A 16727-nucleotide genomic window follows, 5' to 3' on the forward strand; every position below is an offset into this window, starting at 1 on the left:
ACTTCTGTGTTTCCATTTCAAACACTGCGGGACAATCTAGGGGTCAGAGGAGGTGTGAGGGGATCTGGCGTGACGCAGTGGCGGATGGGGAGTTTGAAAGATGGAGGGGCATACATTTCCTGGGGTGAATTTGGGAGCGAGAGCAGCGAGCAAGCCCACACTACACTAAGGGAGGTCTGGGGGATGGGGTTCTCCCCCAGGAACCTTTTTGAATAATGACTTTCAAAATGTGCAATTTACTGTCCAAATCCAACAAAATATGACATAAAAAGCATTAGGTTTTACATACTAATGGTTCATTATTCGTACGTGTAAAAGGGGGATGGTGTATTTTACAGCAGCTTGATTTGAGAATAGCTGGTACTATGATGTATGCATAAAATAAATTCATTATATAGATAGCCAGTAACAATGGAAACATCATTTTGTCATGCTGTTACTGGCTTTCATATGCGTTCATCCTCTTACTATGGTGGGATTTTAGGCATTTTCAGAAAGGGGAGAAACTAAGGTAAAATATTACTTGTTAACCACTTAATGCAACATTTGTCCTACCTCTAATGGCTGTCTGCCTCGCTGAGCCGCCCTTGCTTCAGTTGCTCAAAGTTGAAACACGTGGAAAGCACAGGTCACAGAAATACATATTGCATGGAGACAAATGTAGCAGAAATAGTCTATTGAGTTTATTATTTTCAGTGTTTTATTATCACAACCATAGCATCATAATCCGATCAACATTTAAACAAACTTCACATAACTCACTGTCAAGTAGATCACTGCAACCTTACACAGAATCCTAACATGTAAGGACATTGAAACAATTAAATAATTCAATGAAGGTATAATCCACAAAATAACTTCAAACAGCTTCTAACAGAACAACATTCACCTGTCAATCCTTTTGAAAGTTTGTACACAAATTGTGCACGTCTATTTTTCAGAGAGGCAAATGTATCGATAGTCTGTGTATTGAAGTCAGGGATCTCTTGAAAGAGTGCTTTTTCCATGGACAGCATGGCCAAAACATTCAGACAATCCTCAGTCATTGTGTTTCTCACTTCAGGGTGGAGAAACAGTGCTCAGACTCAGCTGTTGTCATGGGTGTTGTATCAGAATTTGTAATAAATTCTTTGTCTCACACAGTGCTTCTTAGAGATTGTTTGCAATGAACAATTTTAATAAAGAAATTGCCCCACTTGCACTACAGAATTCCGGTCTCTCATAAACAAGTGAAAGCTTAGTGTGCAGTCTTTTCTTGTTTAACACGGGCTACGCTTGGACAGTTGCAGTCAGTGCATCATTTGGAAAAGACTGTCCATGTGTTTGTCACTCTGCAACAATGTGGCACACTCCAAGTGTTTAGTAAATGCAAAGCGTTCTTGGGCTTGTGTAACTATGATATCACATACTTCTTTTGCCAAACGATTTAAAGTGGTCATATTTATATTGCGACTTGCAGAAGTTGCCTCTGGTGCAAGTTTAGCTTCCAAATTGTCAGTGCTTGAATGTACTCTGCCAATGCACTTGATAAAAGTTGCAGTAGCTTTCTGCACATACACAGAACCAATGTCTCGCTTCTGAAGCTGGTTATATAGAATGTCAACATGGGGCATTATGGCACTGAACAAAAAAATGAAGAAAAGGAACTCCTCTTTCAGAGTTCTAATGAATCCCCGGGCCTCATGTACAGAAACTCCCTCAAAATCATCCCATTTTCAATTATCTCAAAGCATCTATGGAGTGTGTCCCTATGCTGATATATGGCTTCTACTATCCGAATATGGTAGCTCCATCGAGTGTGAGATGGTCTTGGAAGTCTTTTATCTGATACCTCATCTAGAACTTCGGTTCTTTTTGGAGCACGAGAAAAAAATGCACAGAAGCAATTTCTTCTGGGAAAACTTTGTCCAATGTTTCCATTATGGCAGTAGCAATGGTCTGCGCATTAGAGTCTTTCAGATGAGTAAATAAACAAAACCTTTCAACAATTCTGAACCGTTAGATAGACTAGCGCAGACTCAGCCTTAGTGGAAACATCGGTTGTATCATCTGCCTGAATAGGCACATAATCTGTGTGTTTAAACTGCTCTACAATGATCTCTCTAGTGACTGTGAACATGCAGTCCAGCAGCTCTTTCTGAATTGTTTTTGGCGTGCCCTTAAATACTGTTGCATTCTTTAAATGCAGTTTCATTGCGCTGTCTATGCTGGATACAAAATCCACTACGCCTCTAAATACACCAGGATTCAAAGAATCTTCAGTTTCATCATGGCCAAGTAAAGCCAATTCAAATACACCGCAAAAAGGCACACGGTCGATTAACTTTGACAAGATGTATAGTTTTTTATCCACATCCTCATTATGCTTCATCATGCTCCGGCGATAGGCATCGTCCAACTGTGTTGTAATGTTTACACTTCCCAACATGAGCAGCTGTAATATGTTCTCAATATGAGATTTGCACAATTCATGTCTCTTGCTTTTTTCTGACAAATGCTTCAAGTCAGCGACTCCTGTTTTTGTCCACGCAATTTCACCTCCAAACAGCAGGCAGGGGAAGCGGAACAACTGCTTAGCAACACTAGCAGTGAGCCATGTCTTCTTTTCATACCAAACCATGGAAAATGTGTGTGTGTGTGTGTGTGTGTAAGCATTTCCCCTATCTTTAGCAGACTGTTAAATTTTTAAATCTGGGTGATCAGGCCCTATTAGTTTCACCTCCAGTTTTTAAGTGTGCCTGACCCGGAAAATGGTTTTGAGAGCAATTGATCCACTGAATTCATTTTCATCAAGAGTAACATCTGTTAATAAGCAAAATATGATGTAAATATTTATAGGGGATCATGTAGTATTTGTAAGGTATGCTCTTTCATAACAAAGAAGTATAATTTGTTGGTACTAGGAACAGATAACATCTGTGATTATACCCAACACAGCTGTACTTGTCATTGACCGTTGCTGCCGAGGAGGGTATAATTGCAGATGTTATCTGTGCATAAGTAAACATACATGCCCATTAGCAAATGTGACACCAATCACACGTTAAGCATTGCAGCCTGTTTGGCAACTGAGTGCTTATGGAAGAAATGAGGCAAGTTTGTTCTGTCAATACTGTTTGAAAAAACATTGTTTACAATGTGGGGAGAAATGCCATTTGATTTTTTCGACTGCATCACTACCGCTACCCCCCAAGCACTGTGGGAATAATGGTAAAGAAAGAAGGCATTCTGATGTTTCAAAGGTTGTGAGATTTCTGCGCTGTTAAACTGAAATCACTGTATACCGTTCAACTGTAAGATACCAGAACATCATGAGGTAAGTGGGAACAGACACCCTAACCATACCCTGCTAAAACAGTTTACAAATGGGCAATATGTTTGCTTCTGTTGACCCATATGCTGTTTTTTTTTCGAATTATATGTCTTATGACTTTCCATTTTCACATGCCACCCTCTCAGCTAGCCATACATACCATTCTTTAGTTTGTACTGTTCGTCTGATTTTCCCCACCATTTTGGTCCACACACGCATGGGCTTCTTTTCTAATTTTCTTACAGCAAGATAGCTGTGTGTCTTCTTTACTAAAGTACCTAAACAGACAGAGTTGGACTGCCCTGAGCACCCAACCCTACAAAAGACTCATGCTAGCTCACCTGGCTTGTCGTGCTTGAGAATGGGCACTGCAATTAACTATCCGTAAGGTGCACTATGAGGTTGAAGTCCAATGTTCATGCAAGGTGTTTTCCATGGTCTCTAAAGAAAAAGGGATAGACTGATCTGAGAAAGGGCAACATAGGCTCAGAGCAGAATGAAAATGGTTTCAAACATGAAGGCGAGAGTTAACTGCGTGTACTTTGAAGCTGCACATAACAGTCTCACTACAATGTCTAAAGAAGTTAGATGCCCCCCACAAGTAAGTTTGATCTTCCCCCCCAGTCTCTGAAGATAACTCCTCTCCCTACATTTGAAGGGTGAGCCCTCCTCCCCACCGAAGTGTGTTACCTTATATAAAAAACGAATTAAGTAAACACCACCCAGAACAACTTCAATGTTATCCTAAACTCCCCCTACCACCTGACATTCCATCTGTATGCATTTCACAGCTTTTGCTGTAATATTTTTGTATGCACTAACTACCAACGAATATTGAATTATGAGGTCACATTTTGCGTTCATGCAGTGACCCCCACGTGCAGGAACGTGACTGCAAGCCCTCACCCATGCTATGTTCTGTCAACAGAACCGTGGCTTCGTTTTCAGTGCAACTGCTGGGTCCGCTGACTGAAATATTAATGTGGACAAGCAGGTACATTGAAAATATAGTATTACCAGACTAAAGAGGAGAAATCGGCAAATGAGGAGGGACAGAAAGCTTGTGGGTGTTGATTGGTTATTTACCCACCCATTGACTGCCCATGGCCAAGCTAATCCCTATGGCCATTCCCACCCACGTCCTGCCCTTCCCTCATACAAAACACTTCCTCCTGAGAGCTCTTTGAACTAACCTTATTAAGCATTACCATCAAACTTTGTGCTCTAAGTGCCAGCCAGTGTTTTTTCAAAGCAGTCTTCTGAGAGTTGATGCCTTAATTTCTAGTAGTAATGCTATTGTTATTTGCCTGCTTTACTTTGCAGTTTTTCATCTTGCTGTGTACAAACTCTTGTCTTCCAGGAGAGTCCACTGAAGAGGACGCTATTAAGTTTCTGCCTAAATTGTTAAAATAAAGGACCCATCTAGCATTCCATATAAGGTGTATCTTGAATGGGCACATCAGCCACTTGTTGGGGTTACGCTCACGAGTGATTAACTCATTAACTGCAATATTGCACCATTCTAACAAACTCGGTATCCTGGTTGTGTGTATGTAGGTATCTGTGCTTGTCAGATCACTCATCGGATGTAATGATGCTCGAGCCATGATCTGGTTTACTCTTTCGGCTGCCTTTTATAACCTTCTCACTTTGTGTCATGGCAACTGCTGGACATTGCGACTTTGATTTGCAATCTGACTTTCTGCTACATGGAGTTTCATGAGAAACGAGACGAGAGCAAGATCTACCTACTGAAGAGTTTGCACGTTTCCCATGGCCATGCATGAGAAGGCCAGCCCATCAGGGACATCATTTGGGGGTTGCCAGGGGTTGCAACTGCGACCCCTGGGCCCCATTTTGCAACTCCTGGGGACTCCCTTGCGACCCCAATGATTTTAAAGACATTATTTTTTTTTAAAAAGAAAAAAGGAAAAACGGAATCTCCTGGAGTAGCAGGGGCCCCACAGTCCCCGTGGGGCAGGAGCCCCCACCACACCAGGTCTGTGGGGGCCCAAGCCCAGTCCTCATCCATCGAGGTGAATGTCGGCCCGGGACGCGCTCAGTAGGGGTTGGAGTTGGAGTTGACTGTGACATGTGACATATGTCACATGCCATATCAGATCCCACCCCTTCTCCCTCTGCTTCCTCGCAGCTCACATACAGGAACCAGGAAGCTCTCGCAGCTTCCTGTATGTGAGCAGCACAGTGGAGCTGAGGGTGGCCTGGAAGGACAGAGCGAAGCGGCAAGAAAAAGGTAAGCAGATTTATTTTTAAATGTGTATTTTGCTGCATGTATGAATTGTGTGTCAGATGTATATATGTGAATGGGTGGTGAATGAGAAGTGATGTGATGTGTGGTTTTGAATGTTCTGGGTGTGTGTGTGCCTGTGTAGAGAATGCAATGTGTGGATGTAAGAGAAGGTGTTAGTGACTGGTGGGTGAATGAGAAGTGATGTGACGTGTGTTTTTGAATGTTCTGGGTGGTTGGGTGGGTGGTTGGCTGTGTGCCTGTGCAGAGAATGCAATGAGTGGACGTAAGAGAAGGTGTGAGTGAGTGACTGGTGGTCAAATGAGTATGAAGGTGATGGTGTGTTTTTGAATGTTTTGTGTGTGTGTGTGTATGTACTTGTGTAGAGAATGCAATGGGTGGAGATAAGAAAAGGCGTATGAGCGAGTGACTGGTGGGTGAATAAGTATGAATGTGATGGTGTGTTTCTGAATGTTGTGGGTGGCTGTGTGCATAATAATAATAATGTGCATTTACATAGCTCTATATAGCACTGCATGTGTAGTGAATCCAATGAATGGGTGTAAGAGAAGGTGCAAGTGATGTTGTGGGTGGGTGTGTGCTTGTGTAGAGAATGCAATGAGTGGATGTAAGAGAAGGTGTGAGTGAGTGACTGGTGGGTGAATGAGTAGGAATGTGGTAGTGTGGTGCGTGTTTGAATGTTGTGTTGTGGGCCTGAGTGTTGAATGCAGTGTGAATGAATGTGAGAGGGTATGTACGGGTGAGTGACCGGTGGGTGAAAGGGGGTGCATGTATGTGAGGCCCTGGGAGTCTGGGGGTCACTGGAGCATTTTTGACACATCCATTATTTACTTTGCATGGTTTACTGATATTTCGGGCAAAGCCAAGTTTATGAGTGTCATTACCTGGCTGGACTGGCATTTTGGTGCAGTCAGTCTAGCCATTGCTTACTCTGGTATGCCATCCATTACTCAGCATCTTTAAAAAAGCAAGCATGATAAGTAGTGTTACCTCGCTAGACTGATGTTTTGGTGTAGCGACCTGTATATTTGTTTACCGTAGCATGGCTTTTTTTAACTGAGCATTTATGATGAATAGGCATAATTGTTTCAATGGGTCTAGACTGGCTTACATTGGAAACAGTTTGGACAGGTTATATCATTTTGTGACCTGTCACATCTTATGGCCAAACCAATGGGAGTATGTTCTTACTGGCATGTAATGGCAGAGCCAGTTTTGTACCCAGTGCCAGTGATGATACTATAAAAGAACATCTTAAAGCGAACATGAGTAAGGTCTTATATGGGAATACTAGCATATGTTGGCGGAGCCAGCATAGAAATGTATGGGCACAGCCAGCATGAAAAGGTATTTTATAGTGGCATATTTGCTGGGCCGGGCATGATACTGCATTGGAAATGCCCTGTGCATTTTTGATGACTTGCATCTATTGTACTTTTTTTCATGATTTACCCTACACCCTACAAAACTGATGGTTGGCCTTTTGCCCAAACTGTTGGCCTTTTACCCACATTTTCACAGGAAGTGTGCTGTGTAATGCGGCATTTTAACTCATTATTCAAAAGATTTTCTCAGGGGAGGGGGAAGAATTCCCCCCCCCAACCTCCAGACCCATTTTCGTTAGTTTGGGATCCCTTGCTACGCTCGGTTGCAATTGATACTTGTTTACACCCTCCAAAATGACAACTCACCGGTCACCACTGGTGGCTGCTATATTTGTGGACCCGGCACTGCCCCCTTCTTTCTACGGTACATGAAACATTAAAGCTTTGATGATTAAAAGACATATTTATTTTTACTTGCAGTAGTGCATGCCCCTGCGCGGCATAATCATGATGGACATTGCACACACGTGGCGGTCCGGCCCAATCCGGGATGTGGCGGCCCGGTTCTTTGTTAAGGTGTTTGAGAGGCAGGGGGGCATTGTCTGACAAAGGGGTAGTGTGCAGTGCGCGCCCTTAAGTCTGCCAGTGAGTCCACGGTTGAGAAGCAATTCCTGGGTGTTTTCAATTTAAAACAACTGTGCAGTGCCACGGATTTATGTGTGCAGCAATGATATTACATTAAATGGTGGGGGCTTTTTAAAGTCCTCTGGCTCCCAGTATTATGCTTAGATAATACAAACTATGGATGGTCTTGGGTATATTGAAAGAACCTTTTCCAGGTATTATACTCCAGCAAAGATAACATTTTCAGGCACACTTCCCTGTGTGCACGCATACCAGTCTAATAGGTTTCTTCTATTTTACTAGTAGCTGACTCATAGATACATTTATAACCAGGGAATTTTGTTGATGCTAAATCCTGGTCAATGATTTAATTTTCAGGCCTTGCTCATGCAGCATTTTGCTCCTGGGTAAAAAGCAGCGCACACCTCCCCAGGTCAGTGCTCTTTTGGCTTGTTTAACACAGCAAGGCCGCAGATAACAAATACTTCTGTGTCCATTGATCTATAGAGGTTTCCTACACTAGCTGTAGCCTGCATTAGAGATTTTGGTTACCCTGTTAAAAATACTGCATTATGTATGTTTTACATATGGAGCCCACGTCGAATATGGAAAATTATATTCCCCAAATGTGTGATCGTGGACAAATCACGCCTCCCTTTGTGCCACTGGCTGAAATGAGAGCGCCTGGAAACACGGGTGCTAGACGCATCTGAAAAATATGAAGGTCGTTTGCCATCACTTCCCGTAATGTCACTTGGGGGAGGGGTCAAATCACATCACTTCCTGTAATGTCATCAGAGGAATAAGGGTCATGTGATGTCACCTCTGCTAACCATGGCATTTTGGTGAAATGACGTCCCTGCACCCCGTTCTGGTTCAACTTGGAAATCTGGGATTAGTAGTAACCCAAACTTGAAATGGCAAAGAAAAACTACAAGTCCCAGAATCCAATGGGGGAAAACAGATCAGAATGGCATTTTCACGCATGGCCACAGAAAACTTGAGAGCGCTGCTATTGTGTTTTCTCTGGACATAAATATGATATTGTACTTGCAAATACATGCGTGCCCGGTACCAAATGCTAACATGTCTTTGACGGTTGTGACAAATATAATATATAACCCCCAAATCATGGGGATTTCTCTATTAAAACTATATATTAATCATTTGGATTGAAAGAACCTCCATATTTACTGTCCTTGGAGGTCCGTGAGTGAGATAGCCCCGGACCCTGCACGTTTACCTCCCAAATGGTAACACTCACGTTCTGTTCCAGTCGCCATTTAGAATTGATTTCATCCGGGCCCCAAAAGAAAATATCATGCTGTGCTAAAAGCATGTCCGATGCAAAATCAGCACGTGACATTTCACATAAGGTTGTGCCAACGAAATCTAAAGGAGCATTGCGATGCCAGCTCAGGGGGCTGGTATTGTGGCTCCGAGGCGATGAAGTCAAACGCAGAGAGACTGCCCAAACCATTGAAGATCCTAACAGAAAAGATGTGTAACTTCTTAAATACAGACACAATCGAAAGACACACTCCCCTCGACATGCAGAGACTGTTTATGACCCTCTACTCCTGTTGAGCTGTCTGTCGCTGGGTAGAGAGGGAGTCCACACACTGAGTAAACCGATCACACGGTCACAGAGCCGTTACATTATTGAAGAATGTGGCTGTATCTGTATCAAGGGCCACTTAAAGTTACACATACATGTACACAAGAAGTGCAGTGGCTATGAATTGCTGCAGCACGGTCGATCAATATGCCGGCAACGGTTTAGACCATTGTAATGTTTCACTATCTGATGCTAAGGTTAGCATTCATTTGGAGGCCCCCACTTTTGCAAAAGGGTAATGAATGCTTTTGCCTATTTCCATGCCAGCAGTCGTGGATGCGGGAGATAAAACGATTGGTGCCTACAATGGTTTGGTCGATGAATTTACAGGAACAATTGTGTCTGTTCCCAGGTACACTGTTTTGCGCGGGTGTTATGGCGGCCACGCTCGTCCATGAATAGCACGAGTTAAAGAAGTTCTGCAATCTCCGATCCACTAGTGCGTTGCCTTGTGATAGGAGCAGGGCGGCGTTCATGCGAAATGTTGTTGCATGTACGGTATATACATGGGGCTTTCGAGCCCATTGTTGAATAAATACAGCAAATAGAGGTTGTGATGCGCCTACGGTCTGTTGGCTGGGGGCAGGTTTTTTCACGCCATGCATCCCCTGTCATTGATGGGCGCATTGCAGATTGCAGGGAGGGTTGCCCGGGGTGGCCCGTGCACCCCGTGTGTAACCTTTCTATCTACACGAGGGTTGTTGCTTTTATGCAAGGATTGTAATCTAGTCTAAACGTGTCCCTGCACAAACCCAGATATGGCCATCACTTAAGGATGGTGTTGGGAAGGAACTAGGGTCTTCCTGGACCCCCAAGCGCTTTAGAGTTAGGCAAGACCTCTTTAAGGCGCTATAATGGACTAGGTGGGAGGAGGGGCACTGGGAAGGCTCTCTCATGCAAACATAATCACATACACAGACATAGGCAGGCACTGAAGAAGGTAGTTATTGTCCAAATATAAGTAACAATTAACTATTAGTTGGATAGATTTGTAATGTCCGATACCAGGCATTTTAAAAGCTTAACTAGTGCTGTAGGTGAGTCAAACCCCCCCTCCTTCCCAGAAGGAATGTGGCCCGTGGGATTGAAAATAGACCGCAGGCTTAGTGTGAGGTGTGCGTCACCATGGCCAGCACAAACTGACTCACCAGGTGTCCACTGTCCATCAAGAGTCCATGCGCATTAAAAATAGGACTCACATATTTTTGTGCAGCAAAATGCAGCATGGGATCAATTATAAGTATTAAGTGTGGAAAAAACTACAGGACCCAGATTATGTTAGCAGGAGGAGTGAAATATGGACCGAAGGAATGAAAACTGTTTGCACATGAGAAGGTTTCGTTTTTTCTTGGGCTAGACCTCAAGGTTTGTAAAAGTCTGCAGAGCTACAGTGTGTTTTTGCATAGTTAGCAAAATGGAGGAAAGTATGAGCTACAGTGTGTTTTTGCATACCTAGCAAAATATAGAACAGCATGACCTGACAAAACCGCTGAAAACGAATAAAGGAGGCTTTGGAACATCCCTATTATGGAAAAAGGACGGATTGGGATGAAGCCATGATTCAGTTCCAGTAACACCAGCACAGCAAGCCAGGCCTATATCAACCCCTGCCTGGAACCACTTTGGAAGGAAGGAATGGGGAGAGGCACTGGAGAAGACCGTTCAGGAAGCAGAGTCCCTTGCTACCATCCTCATTTTGTAAGATTAAACTTGTTATTCTTACAAGATCGCCTTTTTGCCTTATTTCCATAGAGAGGTGTATTGATTCTGGTGTGAGCGTAATCAGGGACACCCTACAATGGGCAACACAACCACTGCTACTGTGAGCAGGGTCTAGGGGCATTCAATCATGCTCCCAAAGCGGGCCAGGCCGGGTAGGCCTGCATGCATCTACACTCCGGAAGGGCTCTCCTCTCTCACCCAAGTGTTAGCCAGGCTATGCAGGGCCTACCCGGCCTGGCCTAGAAACGGCAACAAGTCATCCTTGTCTAACAAAACCAGGCCCTGCATTTTTCAATTCCCTAGGGTAGGGCTCTGGACGGTCCTGGAGCAGTGTGTCCTGGGAATGGTTTGAAGGCAGGCCACCACTGCTACCTGCAACTAGTACTTAAGTTACTTCTTAACTTTTGACTTATCAGCGGAGCGGCCAGGGAGCCCGGAGTTGGCAAATGGCAGCAGGACTGCTGTTCTCTGGCTGGGCAGCTCTAACACCTCTTCACAGAATGGACCCCAACATAAAGTGAAGGTGGCAGTGTGGCACGCATGCACCATGCGCCCATCACCCCACCAACACTGAAATGTCATTGGCTGAATAACAGCCAATGGCATTTCTGTTGCTATGTGCCCCGGCACTGACTAACTTACAAGCCAGGTCAGAAGAATTTATGAATATCTACTGCGCTGTTTGCACACATATTAATGCTGCCAGGCCACCCCTCTAGCATCCTGCCAGACTCCTAGTTTGATGTGGTTACATAAAGTGTGTTGAGTACAAGCTCCACGCGCTTTACTGCAGAAAGAAATCTGTGTAAAACGGGACGCGCCCCTGTTGGATGAAGAGTGTGCAACGATTCATTAAATAATAATATCTGCCACCAGTCCACTCACTGGACTGGTGGCAGATATTTATTTTTTATGAATCGTTGCACACAGCGCAACTTGTGAAGTTCCTTAGGGGGGTCCTGGATGGGAGGTGGTGCCCCCCCGCCCTATGAAAGTGGCTGCCACTGGGCGGGAGGAGTAATTAGAGACCGTGCTTTAAATGGGCCGTCCTACTCAGCCCTTAGTACCTGCAATATTTTTGAGCTTTTGAGTGCCTACACTTCTCAACTCCTGAAAGAGCATACTGGTACTCAACTATGTGACGAGGTGAGAATTAAAGCTTTTCATTTAACTTTATTGCAGCTTAAAGGACTAAGCTTCTACAGCCTTTGCTGGGGAAAGCAGAGCCCTCTTGCTCCTCCTCCTGCAGTGCCCATAATGTTATATTATGTTGATTTACACCGCGCACCGCTACCACCCAGAGGCAGTCTCCAGGTGCTTGTGCAAGAGAGGGGGGTGAGGAAGTTATTGAAGATAGGGTGAGAGGATAGGTTCAGAACCAAGAGGAACTGACCTCTGTGAGCGTTATTTTGCATGTGGGAGTTCGTGCAGGAGGCCTCGTGTGTTGTAACCGTATGGGTAAGATTCAGTGCCTCGGGTGTATAGTATTGTTTTGTGTTGGTGTTAGTGTGCTGAGTGGGTTTGTGGTGGGTTTGGTTGTGAGCAATGGTTAGATAGTGTCCATAAGGGATCCGGAGGCATGTGCGAACATAGCTGTAAGATTATCCGGTGTGTAATTGTGTTGTTGATGGTTTTATGGACTATGTAGGTGGTTCACTCTAGATGTGCTTCAGCATCTAGAGAGGCTGGGTGTGGACATAGAACTGATTCTTGGTGTGTTTATGTGTAGTATGGCTAGCCCAAGGTCTGGTATGGCATCAGTTATATTGGAGGAGCAGGAAGGGGAGAATGGGTTAGTTAGTCATCGGTTTCTTGGAGCTCTTTGGTTACCGCTTGACAGTATCTTGCCCGGTTTTTGGTTGTGATTCTTTGGCCCATCTAGTCTCCACTCTAGTTATTTGTGGTGTTATTGTTGCTGGTGTCCTTCGAGGTTGTCATTGTTAGTTGAATAGCCAGGTTTTGAGCCGTTTCCTGAAGGTGATGTGGTTTTCTGTGGTTCTAGTTTCTTTGGGCATGGGTTTCCAGATGTGAGCAATTAAATGTGAGAATTCTGAATATTTGTTGTTGTTGTAGTGTTTTGCCTCTATTTGTAGGTCATTGCTGGATCTTAGGTCCCTTCCTGGGCGATTGTGGCTCATCTTAACTTGGAGGTATCCAGCTTCTTGTCTGTGCAAGGCTTTGTGGGTGATGCAGAGTGCTTTGAACTTGATGCACTTTTTTACTCGTAACCAGTGTAGGCTTTTCAGTGCTGGAGTGATGTGGTCTCTTCTGTTTAGTCTTAATAGGATTTTGACTACTGTATTTTGCATCCTTTGGAGTTTCTTTGTGAGTCTTCCTGGCATTCCTAGGTAGAGGCTGTTTGTGTAGTCAGTTCTTGTGAGTATCAGGGACATGATTGCGAGGGTTCTGTGAGGGAAGGAAAGGTAGGGGAGTAATCCTCTGAGCAGTATTAGGAGGAAGAATCATTTTTTAGTTTCAGGGATCGTCTGTTGTCCATGAGTATTCCTAGGTTAGTTACTACGTCGGTAGTCTCTGGTTGCGTTCCCATGCCGGTCGGCCAGTCCAGTTGTTGGTTCCCTCCATCGAATCCTGTGGGTGAGGGCTTTATTTCAGTTTTTGCCAGGTTCAGTTTATGGTTGCTCATTGTCATCCAGTTGTGGTTGTTGTAAGGAACTCGTGGTGGCAACAGTAAAGACAGACAAAGGTGATCCCAGTTTAAGGGTGTTTAATGATCAATAAATGCAGGTTGGAAAAACACCTAAACTAAACCTAAATCTAAGATGGGAGTAAACGTTGACCGTCAAATGAAAAATAAGGCCGTCCTAGTGGCGTTGTGTCAAAATTAAAATGCCCATGCTAAGAAAAACCTATTGCCAAATCCTTACAACTAATCACAGAAAGAGTGTGGGATAGGGTATCAATAAAGGAAACAGTGTTCAAATAATAAGCCAGGATGTGATTGCCTTGAGGTCTGCCTTCCCCATGTTTTAGCACAGGACAAGGTGGGACTTTGGAGCACAGCACACGCTCGAGCCTTCCCAGCGGGAGCTGACAGTTCTGTTCCAGCTATCAGGTTCTTCGGTGGTAAAGTCTCTTTTCAATAGAAGTCTCTTTCTTTTGAGGGCTGATGTATTCAACAAACAAGTACAAAGTTCTGCTTCACATAGACTTTGGGTGACTGCTTCACCCCTGGGTCCCCCTCTTCTGGGCGTAGACCCTTCACAATATCGTATTCAACAAATTCACAAGACAGTTCCCTTCTCAGTGAACTTTGGGTGATAGCTTTCCACCCCTGGATCTCTTTCGGTCGGGCTCGGATCCCAATTGACAATTCCCCTTGTCTTGCAATATTTCCTGATTTCACAAATCTTAATGTCCTTTTAAACAAGTTTTCGGGCTCTGCCCCTTGGTACTGGTTTCCCTCTTCCCAGTTCAATCTGGCCAACTTTTGGTTGTCGGTTTCCCTAGCCGGGTTCACTCTAGCTGATGGTTATTCGCCATCTTTCGCCTCCTCTTGAACTGCCGTGCTGAGTTAGCCTTCACGTCATGCGGTCTGCCTTGCACGTCATGTGCTCTTGTGCTCCACCTTTTATCCCTGTGGGGAAGGGAAAGGGCCATTAGGTGTGAGGTGTACATGATTTACATCAATTGCCTGACTTTGCCTGACCCTTGTATTGGGACATGTTGGGTAAACGGCTCTGGTGTTAGACCATTGTCTTCCATGTTGTGCGAAAGTGTTTGTATTGGAAAAGGCAGGCAGTGTTTTGTAATACCATATGTGGTGGGATGGGAAAAAGGTGTTGAAAGAATGGGGATACCGCATCTCACCTGTTGGTGTCCCACTCCTACTCCCCAAGGACCCCTCATTCAGGCGATCCTCCCTCACTAGTCCACCCCCAGGAACTGGATCCAATGGCAATGGCCGTGTCCTGGCCACCTGGATGACAGATGCCCGGGGACCAGCCAGGGAGACACCTTCAGGTTTCTCACAATGCCTGTGAGGCATTTGTTGAGGCTGTTATGTTGTTCCTGGGTTTTGTTTGTTTTCACAATCAGTTGTGTGTCGTTTGTGTAGTTGTAGTCCGTGGGTTCGAATTATTTTCATCTGTGGGCACATGTAGATGTTGAAGAGCAGAGGAGGGAGGCTGGATCCAGACGTTGAGCGGGTCTACTGCTGTGTCTACGGTTGTTTCAGTGGGTTCTGTTTCACTTGGGAGGGTTGCATTTAGAAGGTTTGTTAGGGCCTCTAGGTCTAGGTTCTTCCAGTTTCTTTTCTTGCTGGTTTGGAGCATTTCCTTTCTGACCAGTAGGCGGGTTTGGGATGTGATGTAGAATGGTATCAAGTAGTGGTCATTCCATACCATTGGTGTAGGTGGCACGTATGCGCATAGTCCTTCACTGCAGAAAAATGCATCCAGGGTGGGTCTGGCATTGTGAGTGGATCCATTTACTATTTGCTTGAAATGTAAAGTTCCCAGGAGTGCACAGAGTGAGTTTGCAGTGGATTTGTTTTCTTTTTCGAACCAGATGTTGAAGTCTCCCAGAATGACTCGGTTGTCGTGGTAGGTTGATACAATTTTGGCCGCTAGTTTGGTTGCAAAGTTGGGGTTGTAAGAAGGTGGTCTGTACATCCGGAGGAATACTATGTTGGTTTGGTCGTTGAGTTGTATCTTGATGAGGAGGGATTCACAGTCTTCTACGTTGGTTGTGATAAGTTGAGATGCCGGATGTGTTCTTTGTGTATGATTGCGATTGGCCTTCTCTTTGATTTTCTCTGTTGGAGTGTATTAGTTTGAAGTAATGTTTCCTTCAGGGCCCACCCTGCAGAACAAAAGGAGAGACAAACATAGATTCACAGTGCTCTCAGCACACTTGGCGCGAAGCACTGTTTCGTTAAGGGAGCTACACCTGTTACCATCGGTGTCCTTTGATGGAGCAGGGATTGATTTGGAAAGCCTGGGAAATTACTTTGACATGGTTCTTTGTTATTAGCAGTGCCTATTCTAATATGTAAAGATTTAGATAACTGGAGTTGTCATGGAATGTTTTGGACTGAAAACATACCAAATTTCTTATCAGGCAATGAAAGCAGGCAATAATAAAACTCTCCTTCTTAAGCTTAGTTTACAGCTGTATCTGCTAGTTTGATATGCAAAAAAGAAAGTCTCATTTGATATAGACATTCAAACTTTCTTAACACGATGCATAACAACACCACACTGGAAGTTTGCGTGAAAGGATCTCAGATAAACTGCTTTACCAAAGTGCCTGCTCCTTGGCACATAATTTAATCTCACTGGGCATTGCCTGCAAACAGGGTGTGCCTAAAACAAACCTGTGCCCTAGACGTTGCGCCGAAACTGCCGGCCCCGTAAGTGCTGTGCCAGAATATCCAGCTTTGTATCTTGGTGAGTACCTGAACTTCTTTTTTCCATTTAAAGCACTTGAATTAAGACATGGGCCTCATTTCAAGTCAGCCGGTCCGTAAACAATGGTGGTGGTAAATCCGCTGCCACCGTCTTTTCCGAACCGGCTGATTTCGAGTCCTGCAGGCGGTAGGTGTCACTCCTGCCAGGTCTGACCTTGTGGAAGTAACATCACCCGCCTGCAGTCGGACATGGAAACACCGGCTCTGTCATTGACGGAACTGGTGTTTCCATGGTCCCCATCCCCATGGGAATGGGGCTTTTTCAGAATTCCGCGTCCAGAATTACAGGGTCACTGGGGTTGTAATGCCCCGGTGATTCCGGCAATCACGGAGGTGGAATGGAGTTAGCAGTCCGGCGACAGCCTGATGTTTTTTCTGGCACGGCTACCGCTGGACTCGTAATGAGGCCCATGGACTTTGTTAATCTC

Source organism: Ambystoma mexicanum, chromosome 10 (genome assembly GCF_040938575.1).
Source record: "Ambystoma mexicanum isolate Mex_15411 chromosome 10, UKY_AmexF1_1, whole genome shotgun sequence".
Taxonomy (NCBI): domain Eukaryota; kingdom Metazoa; phylum Chordata; class Amphibia; order Caudata; family Ambystomatidae; genus Ambystoma; species Ambystoma mexicanum.